The sequence below is a fragment of the Zingiber officinale genome, chromosome 4A (genome assembly GCF_018446385.1).
Source record: "Zingiber officinale cultivar Zhangliang chromosome 4A, Zo_v1.1, whole genome shotgun sequence".
Taxonomy (NCBI): Eukaryota; Viridiplantae; Streptophyta; class Magnoliopsida; order Zingiberales; family Zingiberaceae; genus Zingiber; species Zingiber officinale.
In genome coordinates, this window is record NC_055992.1 from 28,283,569 (window position 1) to 28,302,656 (window position 19,088).

Below are 19,088 nucleotides of genomic sequence, written 5' to 3' on the forward strand. Positions count from 1 at the left end.
TATTTAGTATTCAGTGTAATTTATATGCATGTAATTTATGATTGACTCAATATTAATTTGAGTTGGTTTACAAAATCAAGTAACAATCATGTTTTCACTCATCATTCGTATGACCAATCAAATCAAAATTAATCAATTCTATTACATACATCCCAACAAATGAACTAATCATTTATAATATCATGAATTATTTAATTAAATGAACTAATCATTAAATATATCATGATTTTTTTAATTAAACGAACTAATCATTTAATATATCATGAATTAATCATGCATCATGTCAAGTAAACAACATAAATAAACGAACACATCATTAACATAAAATTATGCTGCATATTGTTAACATATAACTAACTGACATGAATGAAATGGACTAACATTGTTCATACATAACAACAATAACAATAACAGAACTCTAGTAACTAGATAGGATACTACCACTCCCACTAGGACAGACACTAGTGCAGTGGTCAATATTATCCCTTTCAGCCTGGACTCATTTGGGGTAATCTCAGGCAAGACAGCTTCAAGATTCTCTATAGGATCCTCAATTGGATCCTCATCTGGATCCTCCTCGATCATTTCCGGGTCCTCTTCGAACTCTTCAGGATCCTCTAGTCATATGTTGAAGTAGTTCCTCACATAATACAGAATATGTGACGCGTCCTTGATAACGCCCCCAAATATAGTCTGCTATCATCCTTGGATTTTCTGGCAATGAACGCATCAAAGCCCATATCCTATAACTGTCCAAGTCTGGAAACTCTTTTCGTTCAAGTTTCTAAAATAGATCATCAAGCCGTCCAATGTGTCTGTTGACTCCATAAGTAGAGTTACACTCTATCTCCTGAATTTTCTCCCTGAGCTGATTTCGTCGCACTTCGCGGTGAGTCAATGTGGTTATCGTCCATGCCATCTGAAAAATTGAAATTAAATATGTCTGTATAAAACCGACTAACCAGTACAAAACTGACTTATTTCAATTTATACAATCATAGTACCAACATAATAAATCAAGAAAAATAAATCTTCTTGATTTTCAGGAGTCTAAGTAGACAATTAGAATTGATCTAATTGGTCAGACCCATTGGATCAATTAATTAGGGATCTAGATCCTAAACTCGGTTCATTGTCCTTAATTAGAACTAATCTAATTGGATAGGGATTTTTGTACCTATGTTCTGTTACTGTTTGATCTAAGTTCATTTCTACAAATTTCAGACTTATTGATTAAACTCAGGTCCGTTTGATAAAATCAATATCCATTGATTTAAGTCTGACTGATTAGAACAAATATAATCATTTGATCAAATTTGACCCATTAGAACAAATATGGTCATTTGATCATATTTGGTTCAAGCTCAATTAATTAATCCAAACTGATTCGGGTTTGGATGAAATTGGTTCAGTTAAACCAATTAATGGTTTAAACCTGAACCGGATTTAAGTGGACTAAAATTACTCTAGACCATTTATCATAAATGATGGATTAATTGAACTCAATTTTCAATTAATTAACGCATGCCAATAAAATTAATGCTACAGTAAGCATTAAATAAAATTAACATTTCATTTATGCATGCATCGAATTTAATTATGAAAACATGAAACATTTCTTTTTTTTAATAACCAAGCATTCCATGTCATTCTTCATCACATGCATAAAAATAGATAAAAAAAAATCATTTTTTGTCCTGAACCCTAATCTACAGTTTCTGCTTCCACGTTTTTTTGCCGCCGCCACCACTTTCTTCACCGCGATCTCCTGCATGCACACCGCGCATGCCGTGCATGCTGTGCACGCCATCTTACCCGCTGCAGCCAGCCTCATAGCGACAAACGCTGTGCAGAAACTACAAGAGGCCACCTCGAGCAAGCTGTCGACCAACCTGGAAGTTGTTGCCAACCTGGAAACAATGCTGCCAGCGTCTTCTAATGATGCAAGGCCTCGGCGAGAGGCGGCTATGAGCACAACCACTGGTCAAAATCAGAGACAAACTTCATGGGTGTCCCTCGAGGCCTACGACATCGGTCATTGGGGATTGTGGCAGATCGCGACATAGTCACGATCTCACTCGGCTACGACAAAACTAGACGAAGATAAACTCCATTCAGGACAGCGATAATAATCGTTGATCACGACTCAGTTGTGATTTCACCCAGCAAAAATGAACAGAACAAAAGCCATAATTTTGATTCAACGAAGAGGTAAGGATTTAGGGATTTATCATGCATTTAGAACTAACACCACTCTGATACCAATGTTGATTATTCTAAATGCATGGATTGAAATGAATTAAAACGATAACAGTAAATGCTTATAGCAATCTCCCGCAGATCTACAATCGACATCGGCAAGACTCACTGTCGGAAGAGCGATCACATGATCGGAAAGCTCTCCGCAATTCCATTAACCAAATCCCACCGCCTCGGATGTTCTCCTGCCCTCGTCTTTGTTGCACAACCTTCGTTGTCGTTCTCACCTCCTATCTCCCTCTGAATGATCCTTGGACACATCTTTTATAAAGGAAAATGACCCAGGAATATAATTGACTTTTCCATTAAGAGTAGTGTACTCATGTTCCCACTTTCCCCATTTCTTACTTGGAAATGGTAGAGACTCTAGAAAAATAATCAGATAACTCACCTTCCTTCATACTAAGAGCATCAAATTAACTTTTTAATGTTTGAATTCATACCTTTTTTACTTTTTCTTTTCCTTGATACGAGACTTGGAGTTTTCCCCGTGATTGCTTGGCTGAAGTAGCACTTGAGATTTTCTCAAAGCCATCCTCATCTAAAGCTTGATAAATGAGGAAGAGAGCATTCTTGTCTCTCTTTCTTAAATCCCTTAGAATGTTTTTTCAGTCGGAGATAACGTCGAGTCATTATGCGGTTCAACGTAGTCTTTCTCCATAACCTCCCATACATCATGAGCTTTAAGAAGCACCTTCATCTTGATACTCCAATTATCATAATTACTCGTCATAGAACTAGAACTTGAAGGGAGTCATATCTCTATTAGCCATGACTCTAATACCACTTTGTTGAAAACAAAGAATTGTGGGAGAAGAAATGCACTCTACGTGGAAGAGGAGAAGAAAAAACTGAAACGCGAACTCAACTTTCGTTAAAATGCTAACATATTTATAGGCTTATTGGATAACCAATACTCTCAAATACATTGAATCTAGACCCTTTTTCATTTGTCATCTCATCATATTCTATCTATATATTGTCACGAAGTCTCATTCTTATCAAGCATTGTCATCTCAACATATTATATATCTTGTCACGAACTCTCATTCTTATTAATAATTGCCACCTTATCATATTCTACCTTTATCCACAATTAAGTTTAATTTCCAACACTCGATCTCATTTTGTAACCACGCCAACATTTCAAGTAAAATAAAGGTTTCAAAACAAGTTTAAGTTCTTAGCTTAATGCTCCCTCTTCCACAAAGTACTTCTCATTCCAATAGCAATAACACAAAGATCGATCATTTATTAGCTATGAACTACTAACCATTCTATTCCTGATCTCCATTAATTAATCAACCTAATAATTTATTTTAGGCCTAAGGAAATATCATACGACGGATGCAGCAATATTCCTCTCTTCGCATTGCAGGACACGATCCTTGCCCAGGACCTAACGTTTATAGTTGCTGCTCTGTCTCTGCCCCTGTTGTGGTTTCTGTTCACGCTAGCTTAGGAAGGTGGCAGTATGGAAAGATTCCTATGCATGCAGTGCCCAGCGTGACACAAGGGGTCAATGACGATTATTTTAAAATGTCATCTTAACTTAAGATATATAATGATATTGATAAATGTCATTATAATAATTTATAAAAATAATGTCGCTAAATTCATTTAATATATATATATATATATATATATATATATATATATATATATAACTTGAATTTAATATTTATATATCATCATAATTCATCTATCATTTAGAATAAAAAATTTTAAAATTTAAAGTGGTGCGTCATGTTTTCACGCTCCCAAATTTCGGCGGAGTTTTTAGGCAAGATTAACACAACGGTTATAATTTCATTGACAATGGTTATAAACCGTTGTGAATCAATTTTTGACGCGAGTTTTGACTTTTGAGGTGGGAAAAATATATCACTTATAATTTCATTGACAACGGTTATAGCTGTTGTCCTAACCGTTGTAAAGAAAAAAACAATTCACATAAAGACAATGGTTTTGGAAAACCGTTGTAAATGCATTGTTATTCTAAAAAATTATTATGCTAAACAACAATGAATAGTGTCAAACTGTTGTCTTTTCGATAACTATTGCATCAAAGACAACGGTAAACCGCTGTCTCTTTCCAAATTTACAACGATTTTTTTCTAAAATCATTGTCTTTGTGGTATTATCTTTTAGTAGTTTTGTTGTAGTATGATTAAATTAAAACTAACTTGGGGTACTTACAATCTCCCCTTTTTGATACATCAACCCGGGTTAAGATTAAAGTCAAACTAAAACATAAAAAACTATTGCAATTAAGTATAAGTGAAATATTACAATTAAGTACAATCGAAATATTGTAATTAAGGAAAAACAAAAAAAAAACAAAAATAATACATTTTCCTCTTAACTCTTAAGTTCTTCTCCTCCTTTGATCACATCCAAAAAAATAGGGGTATATATCAAAGAAAATTTGAAATGTTTTCTAAGGATGATTGAAATAGTGATCAAGTTTGGTAAAAATTTTCAATAATTATTTTTCAAATATCTAAATTTCTAAAACTTAAAAACTAGATTTGAAAAATAATTTTAAAACTATTTTTAATCTTCTAAAAATTCTGAATTTTTATATAACTGGCAAAGATAATTACCCCATAAATTTTTCACAAGAAAATAATATATATTTTAACAAAAATAAACCATTTAGGATAGAATCTGTATTTTCAAAAAAAAATGCTTAAAAATAGATTTTGACATAAAAAATTGTTACAAATTTTTTAGGCATTCAAAATCTAGTAGTTAGTTTTTGAAAAATCAAAGTTTTGAAAATTTAATGCCGAGAATTTTAAATATTAAAATTTCATCTTTCAGTACAAAATTCATTAAAAATTATTTATAAGTTAAAAAATTCTTGAAATATTTTCTTTCTACATAAAATAGGAAGTTTTATCACACAAAGAAATAAAAAAAAATAAAAAAAAAAAGTATAAAAAAGAAGTTTTGACAGTAATACTAATAATTGACAATTATCTACTAGGTCAAACTGGATTTTGGAATCCCTAATAAGTTTTTACCTACCTGATTAAAAAGATATTTTCTTGGAATATATTTTTAAGTCACTTTTCTATTTTGGCCCTTGTGAAATTTAAAATACCAATTTAGTTCTTGAAATTTTTTATAATTTTGAACATTTGAACAAACTTAATTCTTTATTATTTGTTCCTTTAATTTGTCATTTCCAATTTTCAGTTTATCAAAATTTTCTAAGGGGCATGGATTAGCTAAAGTAGTTCTTAATTCTAAAATTTTCCTTTTTAATTGTATGCATTTCGTTCTTAGCTTGCATAATGATTTAGAAAGTTTTTGTATACCTTCATATAGTTATTAGGAGTAGAATATTCTAGAATAATCTCAAGAAATATATATGGGAGCGGATTACAGTAGAATAGTTTAGAAAGTTCGAGATATATATGCTTTAATAGCTAGCCTTTAGATGAATATGTGTTAGCGTAATCCTAACGATTGGTTAGGAGGCAGAACTAGTATAAATAAGGATGAACTAGATGTTGGATAAAAGAATTATAGGTGAAGAAATGCACTCAACGTGGAAGAGGAGAATAAAAAATTGAAACGTGAACTCAACTTTCTTTCATTCATTGAAAAATGTTAACATATTTATAGGCTTATTAGATAGTCACTACTCTCAAATACATTGGATCTAGACCCTTATTCTCTTGTCACCTCATCATATTCTATCTCTATCTTATCACGAACTCTCATTCTTATCAAGAATTATCACCTCATCATATTCTATCTCTATCCACAATTAAGTTTAATTTCCAACACTAGATCTTATTTTGTAACCAAGCCAACATTTCAAGTAAAATAAACGTTTCAAAACAAGTATAAGTTCTTAGATTAATGTTCCCTCTTCCACAAAGTACTTTTCAATCCAAGAGCAACAACACAATCGTTTATTAGCTATGAACTACTCACTGTTCTATTCTTGATCTCCATTAATTTATCAACCTAAGGATCTATTGTAGGCCTAAGGAAAGATCATACGGTGGATGCAGCAATATTCCACTCCTCGCATTGCAGGACACGATCCTTCCCCAGGACCTAACGTATATTGCTGCTACTCTATCGCCACCCCCGTTGTGGTTTCTGTCCACGCTAGCTTGGGAAGGTGGCAGCATGGGAAGATTCCTGTGCAAGCAGTGCCCAGCGTGACACAAGGGGTCAATGACGATTATTTTAAAATGTCATCTTAACTTAAGATATATAATGATATTGATAAATGTCATTATAATAATTTATAAAAATAATGTCACTAAATTCATTTAAAATATATATATATATATATATATATATATATATATATATATATATATATATATATATATATATATATATATATATAACTTGAATTTAATATTTATATCATCATAATTCATCTAATATTTTGAATAAAAAATTATAAAATTTAAAGTGGTGCGTCATGTTTTCACGCTCCCAAATTTTGGCGGAGTTTTTAGGCAAGATTAACACAACGGTTATAATTTCATTGACAATGGTTATAAACCGTTGTGAATCAATTTTTGACGCGAGTTTTGACTTTTGAGGTGGGAAAAATATATCACTTATAATTTCATTGACAACGGTTATAACTGTTGTCCTAACCGTTGTAAAGAAAAAAACAATTCACATAAAGACAATGGTTTTGGAAAATCGTTGTAAATGCATTGTTATTTTAAAAAACTATTGTGCTAAACAACAATGAATAGTATCAAACTGTTGTCTTTTGCGATAACTATTGCATCAAAGACAACGGTAAACCGTTGTCTCTTTCCAAATTTACAACGATTTTTTTCTAAAATCATTGTCTTTGTGGTGTTATCTTTTAGTAGTTTTGTTGTAGTATGATTATATTAAAACTAACTTGGGATACTTACAATCTCCCCTTTTTGATACATCAACCCGGGTTAAGATTAAAGTCAAACAAAAACATAAAAAACTATTACAATTATGTATAAGTGAAATATTGCAATTAAGTACAATCGAAATATTGTAATTAAGGAAAAACAAAAAAAACAAAAAATAAACATTTTCCTCTTAACTCTTAAGTTCTTCTCCTTCTTTGATCACATCCAAAAAAATTGGGGAATATATCGAAAAAAATTTGAAAAGTTTTCTAAGGATGATTGAAATAGTGACCAAGTTTGGGAAAATTTTTCAATAATTATTTTTCAAATATCTAAATATCTAAAACTTAAAAACTAGATTCACAAAATTATTTTAAAACTATTTTTAATCTTCTAAAAATTTTGAATTTTTATTTAACTGGCAAAGATAATTACCCCTTAAATTTTTCACAAGAAAATAATATATATTTTAACAAAAATAAACCATTTAGGATAGAATCTGAATTTTTTAAAAAAATGCTTAAAAATAGATTTTGACATTAAAAATTATTACAAATATTTTAGGTATTCAAAATCTAGTTGTTAGTTTTTGAAAAATCAAAGTTTTGAAATTTTAATGCCGAGAATTTTAAATATTAAAATTTCATCTTTCGGTAGAAAATTCATTAAAAATTATTTATAAGTTAAAAAAATCTTGAAATATTTCCTTTCTACATAAAATAGGAAACTTTATCACACAAAAAAATAAAAAAATAAAAAACAAATAAAAAGTATAAAAAAGAAGTTTTGACAGTAATACTAATAATTGTCAATTATCTACTAGGTCAAAATGGATTTTGGAATCCCTAATATGTTTTTACATACCGGATTAAAAAGATATTTTCTTGGAATATATTTTTATGTCACTTTTCTATTTTGACCCTTGTGAAATTTAAAATACCAATTTAGTTCTTGAAATTTTTTATAATTTTGAACATTTGAACAAACTTAATTCTTTATTATTTATTCCTTTAATTTGTCATTTCCAATTTTCAGTTTATCAAAATGTTCTAAGGGACATGGATTAGCTAAAGTAGTTCTTAATTCTAAAATTTTCCTTTTTAATTGTATGCATTTCGTCCTTAGCTTGCATAATGATTTAGAAAGTTTTTGTATACCTTCATATAGTTGATTAGGAGTAGAATATTCTAGAATAATCTCAAGAAATATATATGGGAGCGGATTACAGTAGAATAGTTTAGAAAGTTCGAGATATATATGCTTTAATAGCTAGCCTTTGGATGAATATGTGTTAGCGTAATCCTAACAATTGGTTAGGAGGCAGAACTAGTATAAATAAGGATGAACTAGATGTTGGATAAATGAATTATAGGTGAAGAAATGCACTCAACGTGGAAGAGGAGAATAAAAAATTGAAACGTGAACTCAACTTTCTTTCATTCATTGAAAAATGTTAACATATTTATAGGCTTCTTAGATAGTCACTACTCTCAAATACATTGGATCTAGACCCTTTTTCTTTTGTCACCTCATCATATTCTATCTCTATCTTATCACGAACTCTCATTCTTATCAAGAATTATCACCTCATCATATTCTATCTCTATCCACAATTAAGTTTAATTTCCAACACTATATCTTATTTTGTAACCAAGCCAACATTTCAAGTAAAATAAAGGTTTCAAAACAAGTTTAAGTTCTTAGATTAATGTTCCCTCTTCCACAAAGTACTTTTCAATCCAAGAGCAACAACACAATCGTTTATTAGCTATGAACTACTCACTGTTCTATTCTTGATCTCCATTAATTTATCAACCTAACGATCTATTGTAGGCCTAAGGAAAGATCATACGGTGGATGCAGCAATATTCCACTCCTCGCATTGCAGGACACGATCCTTGCCAAAGACCTAACATATATAGCTGCTGCTCTATCGCTGCCCCCGTTGTAGTTTCTGTCCACGCTAGCTTGGGATGGTGGCAGCATGGGAAGATTCCTGTGCAAGCAGTGCCCAGCGTGACACAAGGGGTCAATGACGATTATTTTAAAATGTCATTTTAACTTAAGATATATAATGATATTGATAAATGTCATTATAATAATTTATAAAAATAATGTCACTAAATTCATTTAAAATATATATATATATATATATATATATATATATATATATATATATATATATATATATATATAACTTGAATTTAATATTTATATATCATCATAATTCATCTATCATTTAGAATAAAAAATTATAAAATTTAAAGTGGTGCGTCATGTTTTCATGCTCCCAAATTTCGGCGGAGTTTTTAGGCAAGATTAACACAATGGTTATACTTTCATTGACAATGGTTATAAACCGTTGTGAATCAATTTTTGACGCAAGTTTTGAGGTGGGAAAAATATATCACTTATAATTTCATTGACAACGGTTATAACCGTTGTCCTAACCATTGTAAAGAAAAAAACAATTCACGTAAAGAAAACGGTTTTGGAAAACTGTTGTAAATGCATTGTTATTTTAAAAAACTATTGTGCTAAACACCAATGAATAGTGTCAAACTGTTGTCTTTTGCGATAACTATTGCATCAAAGACAACCGTAAACCGTTGTCTCTTTCCAAATTTACAACGATTTTTTTCTAAAATCATTGTCTTTGTGGTGTTATCTTTTAGTAATTTTGTTGTAGTATGATTATATTAAAACTAACTTGGGATACTTACAATTTCCCCCTTTTTGATACATTAACCCGGGTTAAGATTAAAGTCAAACAAAAACATAAAAAACTATTACAATTAAGTATAAGTGAAATATTGCAATTAAGTACAATCGAAATATTGTAATTAAGGAAAAACAAAAAAAAACAAAAATAACACATTTTCCTCTTAACTCTTAAGTTATTCTCCTCCTTTGATCACATCCAAAAAAATAGGGGTATATATCGAAAAAAAATTGAAAAGTTTTCTAAGGATGATTGAAATAGTGACCAAGTTTGGGAAAATTTTTCAATAATTATTTTTCAAATATCTAAATTTCTAAAACTTAAAAACTAGATTCGCAAAATAATTTTAAAACTATTTTTAATCTTCTAAAATTTTTGAATTTTATTTAACTGGCAAAGATAATTACCCCTTAAATTTTTCACAAGAAAATAATATATATTTAAACAAAAATAAAACATTTAGGATAGAATCTGTATTTGCAAAAAAAAAAATGCTTAAAAATAGATTTTGACATAAAAAATTATTACAAATTTTTTAGGTATTCAAAATCTAGTTGTTAGTTTTTGAAAAATCAAAGTTTTGAAAATTTAATGCTGAGAATTTTAAATATTAAAATTTCATCTTTCGGTAGAAAATTCATTAAAAATTATTTATAAGTTAAAAAAATCTTGAAATATTTCCTTTCTACAGAAAATAGGAAACTTTATAACACAAAAAAAATAAAAAAATAAAAAACAAATAAAAAGTATAAAAAAGAAGTTTTGACAGTAATACTAATAATTGTCAATTATCTACTAAGTCAAAATGGATTTTGAAATCCCTAATATGTTTTTACCTACCGGATTAAAAAGATATTTTCTTGGAATATATTTTTATGTCACTTTTCTATTTTGACCCTTGTGAAATTTAAAATACCAATTTAATTCTTGAAATTTTTTATAATTTTGAACATTTGAACAAACTTAATTCTTTATTATTTGTTCCTTTAATTTGTCATTTTCAATTTTCAGTTTATCAAAATTTTCTAAGGGACATGGATTAGCTAAAGTAGTTCTTAAATCTAAAATTTTCCTTTTTAATTGTATGCATTTCGTCCTTAGCTTGCATAATGATTTAGAAAGTTTTTGTATACCTTCATATAGTTGATTAGGAGTAGAATATTCTAGAATAATCTCAAGAAATATATATGGGAGCGGATCATAGTAGAATAGTTTAGAAAGTTCGAGATATATATGCTTTAATAGCTAGCCTTTAGATGAATATGTGTTAGCGTAATCTTAACAATTGGTTAGGAGGCAGAACTATTATAAATAAGGATGAACTAGATGTTGGATAAAAGAATTATAGGTGAAGAAATGCACTCAACGTGCAAGAGGAGAATAAAAAATTAAAACGTGAACTCAACTTTCTTTCATTTATTGAAAAATGTTAACATATTTATAGGCTTATTAGATAGTCCTCTCGAGGGTGGCCCGGTGGAGGAGATCACGGAATCCATTCCAAGTCAGCGACGACGACTGCTCAAAGACCGAGTCGGACCGATTGACCATGGAGCTGCACACGTCAGGGTAGGGGGTGCGGGAACAATATGACACCATCGGCTCGCCGTAGCAGTGTTCTAGCAGTAGCAGCAGCAGGAGGAGGAGGAGGAAAGCTAACAAAAAATTCGCCATGGATGCAGAATTCGCAGAAACTTTCTTGATGAATTGAAGAATAAGTAATTAAACGTACGGCTGCATGCATGCATGCATGCTCTTCGTTTATATAAGGTTCAGGTTCAGGTTCAGGTTCAATTCGTTTGTGATCAATATATTATGAAATTGGATAAGTGTAAATCAATACAAAATTTATATTTCGACGATCTCATTCCTTGTATAATTTATTTGTGCTTATCGATCGGTCAATTTCATTAATAACATTATCAATATATAATTATTTGATTGGATAAGTGTAAATCAATAAAAAATATATATATTGATATTTTATTTGATTTAATTGTCATATTTACATGATCTCCGTTCCTTTCCTTGTAAATATATATATATTCAATTAGAACAAATCGTACGTGCTAATTAAGGAAGGTCAACTTCATTACTAAACAGTACTTTACTTAATTAATATTATTATTCTGTAGATCTTAATTGATTAGGCTTGACTCATTCATCTTATCGGACTTGGCATGAGCAACTTGGCCTAACTAGGCTTTGGTCATGCCCGATTGATTTGATTTGTTAGGATTGATTATGACATTAATTTAATTTGTTTGAAATTATCAAGTTAATTAATATATAAGGGTTGAGCATGCATGGCCTATATATGTTACGCTATTGATGACTCAGTATATATATATATATCGATCGTTTGAGGTCGGTTCATGGAGTTCAAATAAATATGTACGTCAATATATATAGAGTAGAAGCCTTGAGTCTCTCTTGCAAAATTTTAATTCCCTTTATATATATATATATAATTAATGTGTAACTAGGAAATGTAATTATATGAATATATATAATTTATTAGAATTTAAAAAGGAATTTTTAAAATATTTTATTGGAATAAATGGGTTAGACTTTGATAAAGACTATTTAGAATTCTCCATTTAAGTTACAAAATGATTGAATATAAAAGCTAGGTTTATTTAATCAAAACCTAAATTGTGTAGGTAATGTAAATTAGGTTTGGGTTTGGATTAATGATAATGTAAATTAAGGTTGCAGTAATGCGTTAATTAATTAATTAAGAGGATTAATAACTAATTGATTAATTGGATGCATAATAAATGGTTAATAATAGATTAGTTGATTGAATTGAATTGAACAGGACTTGAGTAGATGCAATTATTGGTAATCTATTTAGCTAATGAGTAATTTACATGTCAGTGAATTTGATTAATTAACAGTTAATTAATTGATTAATTAGCTAATTAATGACCTTCTTGATTGATGCATTTGTGAAATACAAAGGTTTACTGATTTAATTTATTTAACTCTAGAGATAATTAATTGGTTATAATTAGATAATATGATTAAGGATTCATTGAATGAGTAATCAAATTTATAGGTTATTAAATATCAAGTTAACTACTTGGTAATTAATAATCAATGGAATTACTAATAGGATGGGTAGCTTGATTTGCTAGTTCACATATTATAGATCCTTAGATTTGCTTCATATCCTGCACTTATCGGATTTGAGCTCGATGCAAACCTCTGACCTGAACACGATTAGGACGATCTACGTTTGAAAACTCAAATTGTAAATACGAAAAATAAAGTTGAAAATGAAGTACAGAAAGTGTTGTCCTAAATGAAGAGAACTAAGGCTCTATTTATATTATACTAGTCGAATTCGTCCGTAGCATGACGTGGCATCTCCGGGCGCCTAGAGTGGTTTTGGGCACCCCCAGCGGTGCACTGTATCTGTTCGCAATGGCTCTTTAACGACACGATGATAAGCCTTTATCGGTATCAGGGCACCTAGATTAGTTCGGGTACTTGGATTGTTGCTGGTGTGGACCCAAAGTCTCTCTCCACTGCTACTTTCACCCAGAGGCGTCTGTTCGGTACCAAGCTAGTTCGAGCACCCAGACCTAGTATGGGCACCTAAACAAGTCAATACAGAGTCGACTTGTCCTGCTGTTTCTCTGGTTACTTGGGTGATTCTCTGGCCATCCAGAGTTGAGCTCACCTGAACCTAACTCCGGCCTTCTCCTCGAGTAGGCTTTCTCCCCGGTTTCTCGTCCCTCAAATCGCAACATGCATCCTTCTCGCTTCACTAGTGTACTCTTCCATTGATTCTCATCCCTCAGATGCATCGAGTCCGTTAACTTGCTTCTGTACCATCCTTCTCGTCTGCTGGGTCTTCCGCTCGACTTCTTGTGTTCCTATGTCCCTGTACACTCAGACATAAGGCATCTACTACATAGGACCCAACTTAACCTGGTTGACACTACAACAAAACTGCAAAAAGACAATGGTGAAAAATCGTTGTAAGAGATTCCAATAATCTGTTGTAAATCAACGCGTTGAGAAAGATATGGACCTCAAAAGACAACGGTTAAAAACTGTTGTTGCTATAAGAAAAAAAATTTAAAGTTAGAAGGGTGAAGTAGAGCAAACCAGGATTGGGGTATAATCAGTTAAACTCCGACCTCCTTCGACTAGACTTGAAGGGGAGGCTTATGATACGGCGCATGATGGTGGGTCCGATAAAGCCAATCATGTGGAAGTCAAGGGGACATGACAGTCAGAAGTCAAGAAGACATAGCAGTCAAAAGTCATGGGGATGTGGCAGTCAGAAGCCAAGGGGGTGTGACAGTCAGAACTCAAGGGGATGAGACGGTCAACAGAGGGGGTGGGGCCTCTGGAGGCCGCTAGTCATATAATGCCAAGTCGGGATACCCAGATCGGGATTCCAGATCTGCAGTATGAGGAGCAATTAAGGAAAAGCTTGAACTATCTCTACCAGTCGGGTTTTCTCAAATTGGGATATATATACGAGCTTGATACACCCGGTTGAGGTCTCGCAAACCGCTCAGTTATACCTAAGCCGGGTCCTCCAACTACAGGTCATTAGGAGCTTCTCCATCCATAGCCAGTTGGCAGGGCACTACACGACAACGGAGCTAGGGAATCGTAACCGTCTGTCAGGGAATAACTGCTGCATGTCAGGGTATATTCCGATGGTCTGTGACTCTCTTCTCATAGAATCTTCCTCCGGTCTATAAGAGGATGCCACGTGTCATTCATCGCTAGACAGGTCCTGACATCCGACATTCCCTGACACTCGTCAGATTTTAGAAGTACGCACTCTCATATAAAACGGGGGGGTCCTCTCCCTTACGCAGGTATGGTCATTTACCTTTTCGCACGTGTTTTCTATTTTTTTTTCCTTTCGTATACTGTTCTTCTGGGGAAAAGTACTTGACTTGAGCATTGGAGGGTCTGCTCTAGAGACTTTTTCCCTTGTTCTTGGCCTCTAACGTTCCGTGTGCTTGTCTGAATGTGCGCAGAGCTCCTGTACCACCATCTTAGTCGTCACCCCTGGTCAGCAACCCGGGGGAATCCTTTTGAGGGGTCCCATATGAGTAGGAGATTTCATCCACCCTCCGTCAATGCTAGCCACAGCGCATCCGACCTCTGTCTGACTCAGATTTTGAACGGGATCGATTTGGTGTCGGGTGTGGGAACACATTTATTTATTATAGAGCGTGAAGATGGAGGATATCGAAAAAATCAACGTGACCATGACAGCAGGAGAATATGAGCTATTTAAGGAGGTCAAGAGGCGTGCGACTTCAAAAAAACAAACCACTGCTTCCCGATCGCACAAGTTGCCCAAAGTTTCCAAAGATCCGACACATATTTCTGACCGAGGATCTAAGAGAAAACAGCCTGAGGAGTTTCCCCCAGCCTTCTATAGAGAACCCGGTCTAGGTTATTATCATCGGAATCCCAATTGCTATAACAATAAGAAAGAGCAACCACGGGTGTCTATGGCGGAAAGTTCTCGGCCTGGGGACTCAAAGAAAGGGAAAGCTATAGTCCTCAGGGAGGAGCTCCGAGTGGAACATGAAAAACAAGTGCCGTTCTCTCCAAGGGTATTAGAGGAGAAGCTGCCAAAAGGGTACAAGCCCCCTGGTATCGGAGGATATGACGGTAGCAAGGACCCGGAAGATCATCTCTGCAAATCTAGGAATGCTGCACTATTACATTAATACAGTGATAACGTCAAGTGCCGGGTGTTCCTGAACACTTTGTCTGGCTTAGCACAAAAATGGTTCGATGGATTTCCACACAGGTCCATCACCTACTTCCAGGACTTCAAGACCGCTTTCATGCGCCACTTCGCTAGCAGCAAGAAATATCAAAAAATAGACCATTGCCTTTTGGCCCTCAAGCAGGGGTCCGTCGAACCTTTGAGGAGCTATATTAAACGCTTTTACCAAGTGGCTCAAGACGTCCCGTCCGCTACTTCGGAGATATTAATGAGCGCCTTCTCCCACAAATTGGTAGAAGGAGAGTGTTGGTCCCTTTGGAGGCCGGCAAGAGGGGAGGGGTGAATTTCCCTACAAAAATTAAACCAAAAAGCCCTTCTTGGATATTCAACTAATTTAAAAGACACTTGTAATAATAAAACTAAGAGACTAAAGGAAAAGAGCAGACACAAGAGATTTACTTGGTTTGTAATCAGGGGATTGCTAATGCAAGGAAAGTAAACGCACTATCTGTTTATCTCCTTTGGGCGGAGTAGCCTCTTTACAGCGTTGACAGCACAAATAAAAAAACAGAATTGAAAGCACAGAGAAAACTGATTACTAGTGAGATGATTGATCTGTGCAAACCAGTGCAATATTTATAGCACTAGTCGGGGCGCCCCGAAGGGGTTCCGGGCGCCCTGGGGGAATAAAATTTTATCCCCCAACGATCAGATCACGTTTGACGCGATCCTGGTCAAAATCCAGGCCGGGGCGCCCGGAAGGGTTCCGGGCGCCCTGGAGGGCCTCGGGCTCCCCGGAGCCCAAAGTCAACAGTGTTGACTTTTTCATCTCCGGTTCAACTCATCTCGGTCCGGGTCTTGCTCGCTCCGGCTCAGCTAGCTTGGGTGATCTCGGCCATCCGAAATAGGGCTCACCCGAACCCAAGTTCAGGCCTTTTCCTCGAGCAGCCTTCCTTCCCGGTTTCTCGTCCCTTGAACGCCGGGCACGTTCTTCTCGTCCACCAATGTACTCTTCCGCGGTCACCTCGTCCCTCGGACGCACCGAGCCGTCGGCTCTCTCCCCGTGTCGTCCTTCTCGCTAGCCGCGTCTTCCGCTCGACTTCCTGTGTTCCTAAGCTCCCGCACACTTAGACACAAGGGTTAAACAAACGCAGGACCTAACTTAGCTTGTTTGATCATATCAAAACACCTTGGGGTTCCAACAATCTCCCCCTTTTTAATGTGAGCAACCCAAGTTAAGTTAGGGTAACCATATGCAATAAAAATAATTTATTTTCAAATAAGTCCAAATATTTTGCAATTGAAAAATTATATTACCTCCCCCTAGACTTAACATACTTCACCCCCTTTGATCACATAAAAAATTGGGGTTATAAACAAGTCTAAGGTAAATTCTAAAAAATTTAAGTAGGACATTTTTCAGAAAAAACTTTCTAAGTTAATATTCATAAGAAACAATTCTAAGTCAATTTAAAAAAAAAAATCTAAGGCAATATTATCAAAAAAAAACCGTAGTCAATTTTTTTTATTTAAAAAAAAATCTTAAGGCAAAAAAAATATTCTAAGTTAACTTTCATAAACAATTTCTTAGGTAATTTTAAAAAATTTCTATGTCAAGTTAAAAAAATTTAAATATTTTCTAACACAAATTGAATAACTCTTTTAAAAAAATTAAGTAATTTAAATTAATACTTTTTCAGTTAGTCAATTAAACTTTTCATTTCGATACTTGGATTCCAGGTCGTGGCGAGGCACTAGGCCTTCTTGGTTATTGGAGCAATAACCACTTCCTTAGACAAAGTCTCATAATGAAATTAGTTGTTTAATTTTCTTACTGGAAATGCTAAGTCTAATTTTAATTTTAAATTAAATAGGTTTTTGGAACCCAATAAAGGTTCCTACCTACAGGATTAACCAAGTATTTCCTAGGTACATAGACTTTTGATATATTTCTAATTTGACTTTGATGAAATCTATAATACCAATTTAAACCTCTATAATTTCTAAAAGTAGAAATATTTGAACCATTAGATTTTTCAATCTTTCTATTTCTTCTTTTAGTTTTTCATTTTCAATTTTTAATTTATCAAAATCCTCTATAAGATATGATTTTCCAAAATTCTTTTTGTTTCTAAAATTTCATTTTCTAATTTGATATTTTTATTTTCTAATTTATACATGGATTTAGCCATTGCCTTAATACCAAAGTAAAGTTCATCAGGGGGTAAGAGACATAACTCACTTACCATATCAGACTTGAAGCCTGAATCTCCCCCTGCTTCGCTACTTCCATCTGAGGTCGCTCCCCCTTTATCGATGCTGGGTTCTGATGTACTTTGTCCTTCGTAGCTTGCCATCAGTGCTATCCCCGCATATTCTTGAATCTCGGACTCAGATGATGAAGTGTCATCCCTAGTGGCTTTTAGGTTCTTGTGTTTCTTGGGTGTCTTCATTCTGTCCTTCTTTAGTTCTGGGCAATCCTCTCTTACGTGTCCTTCCTTTTGACACTGGTAGCATCGCACTTTTCTTCTATTTCTTGGATTCTTTTTATTCTGCATTTCTTTAAATTTATTAGATCTAAAAAACTTTTTAAAGTTTCTTACCATATATGCTTCTTGGTCTTCTTCGGAGTCTGACTCGGGTTCATCCTTCTTGGTTGCGTTCAGCGCCATTATCTGACTTGAGTCTTTTGTTGTAGCTGTACACCTGGTTTCATGTAACTCAAGAGTAGAAAACAACTCTTCTAAAGTACTTACCTCCAGGTCTTTTGAAATATAGTAGGCGTCGACGATTGATGTCTACTCCGGAGTTCTGGGAAACGTGTTAAGTGCGTAGCATATGCTGTCCCGATTTGTTTCCGTTTCTCCGAGGTTCTCGAGATCAATAATCCGTTCTTTTACCTTTGTGTGTAGATTGGATACCTTCTCACATTTTTCCAGACGAATGTTCATCAACTTGTTCCAGAGGATGTCTCTTCTAGCGAGCTTCGCTTCAGATGTGCCTTCGTGGAGTTCCAGGAACTTCTCCCAGAGTTCTTTAGCAGATGAATAGCTTCCGATGCGGTTGACCTCTTGAGGCGGTAACACGCTTAGTAGGTGATATTCCGCACGACTGTTTGCTACAGATTCATTCTGCTCCTTCTTTGTCCAATTGCTCTCTTCTTTTTCTTCTCCATCTTGATTCGTAGGAGCTAAAAAACCATACTTCATTATAAACCGAATTTCGAAATCAGTTCTTAGGAATACCTCCATATGACGCTTCCAGTCTACGAAGGTCCCCTTGAATTTTGGTGGGACGATGCTTGGTCTGGCCATCTTATTGCTTCGATCGACGGTTAGTCCTCCTGAAGCGCTTTGCTCTGATACCACTTGTTGGTCCCTTTGGAGGCCGACAAGAGGGGAGGGGTGAATTGCCCTACAAAAATTAAACCAAAAACCCTTCTTGGATATTCAACTAATTTAAAAGACACTTGTAATAATAAAACTAAGAGACTAAAGGAAAAGAGCAG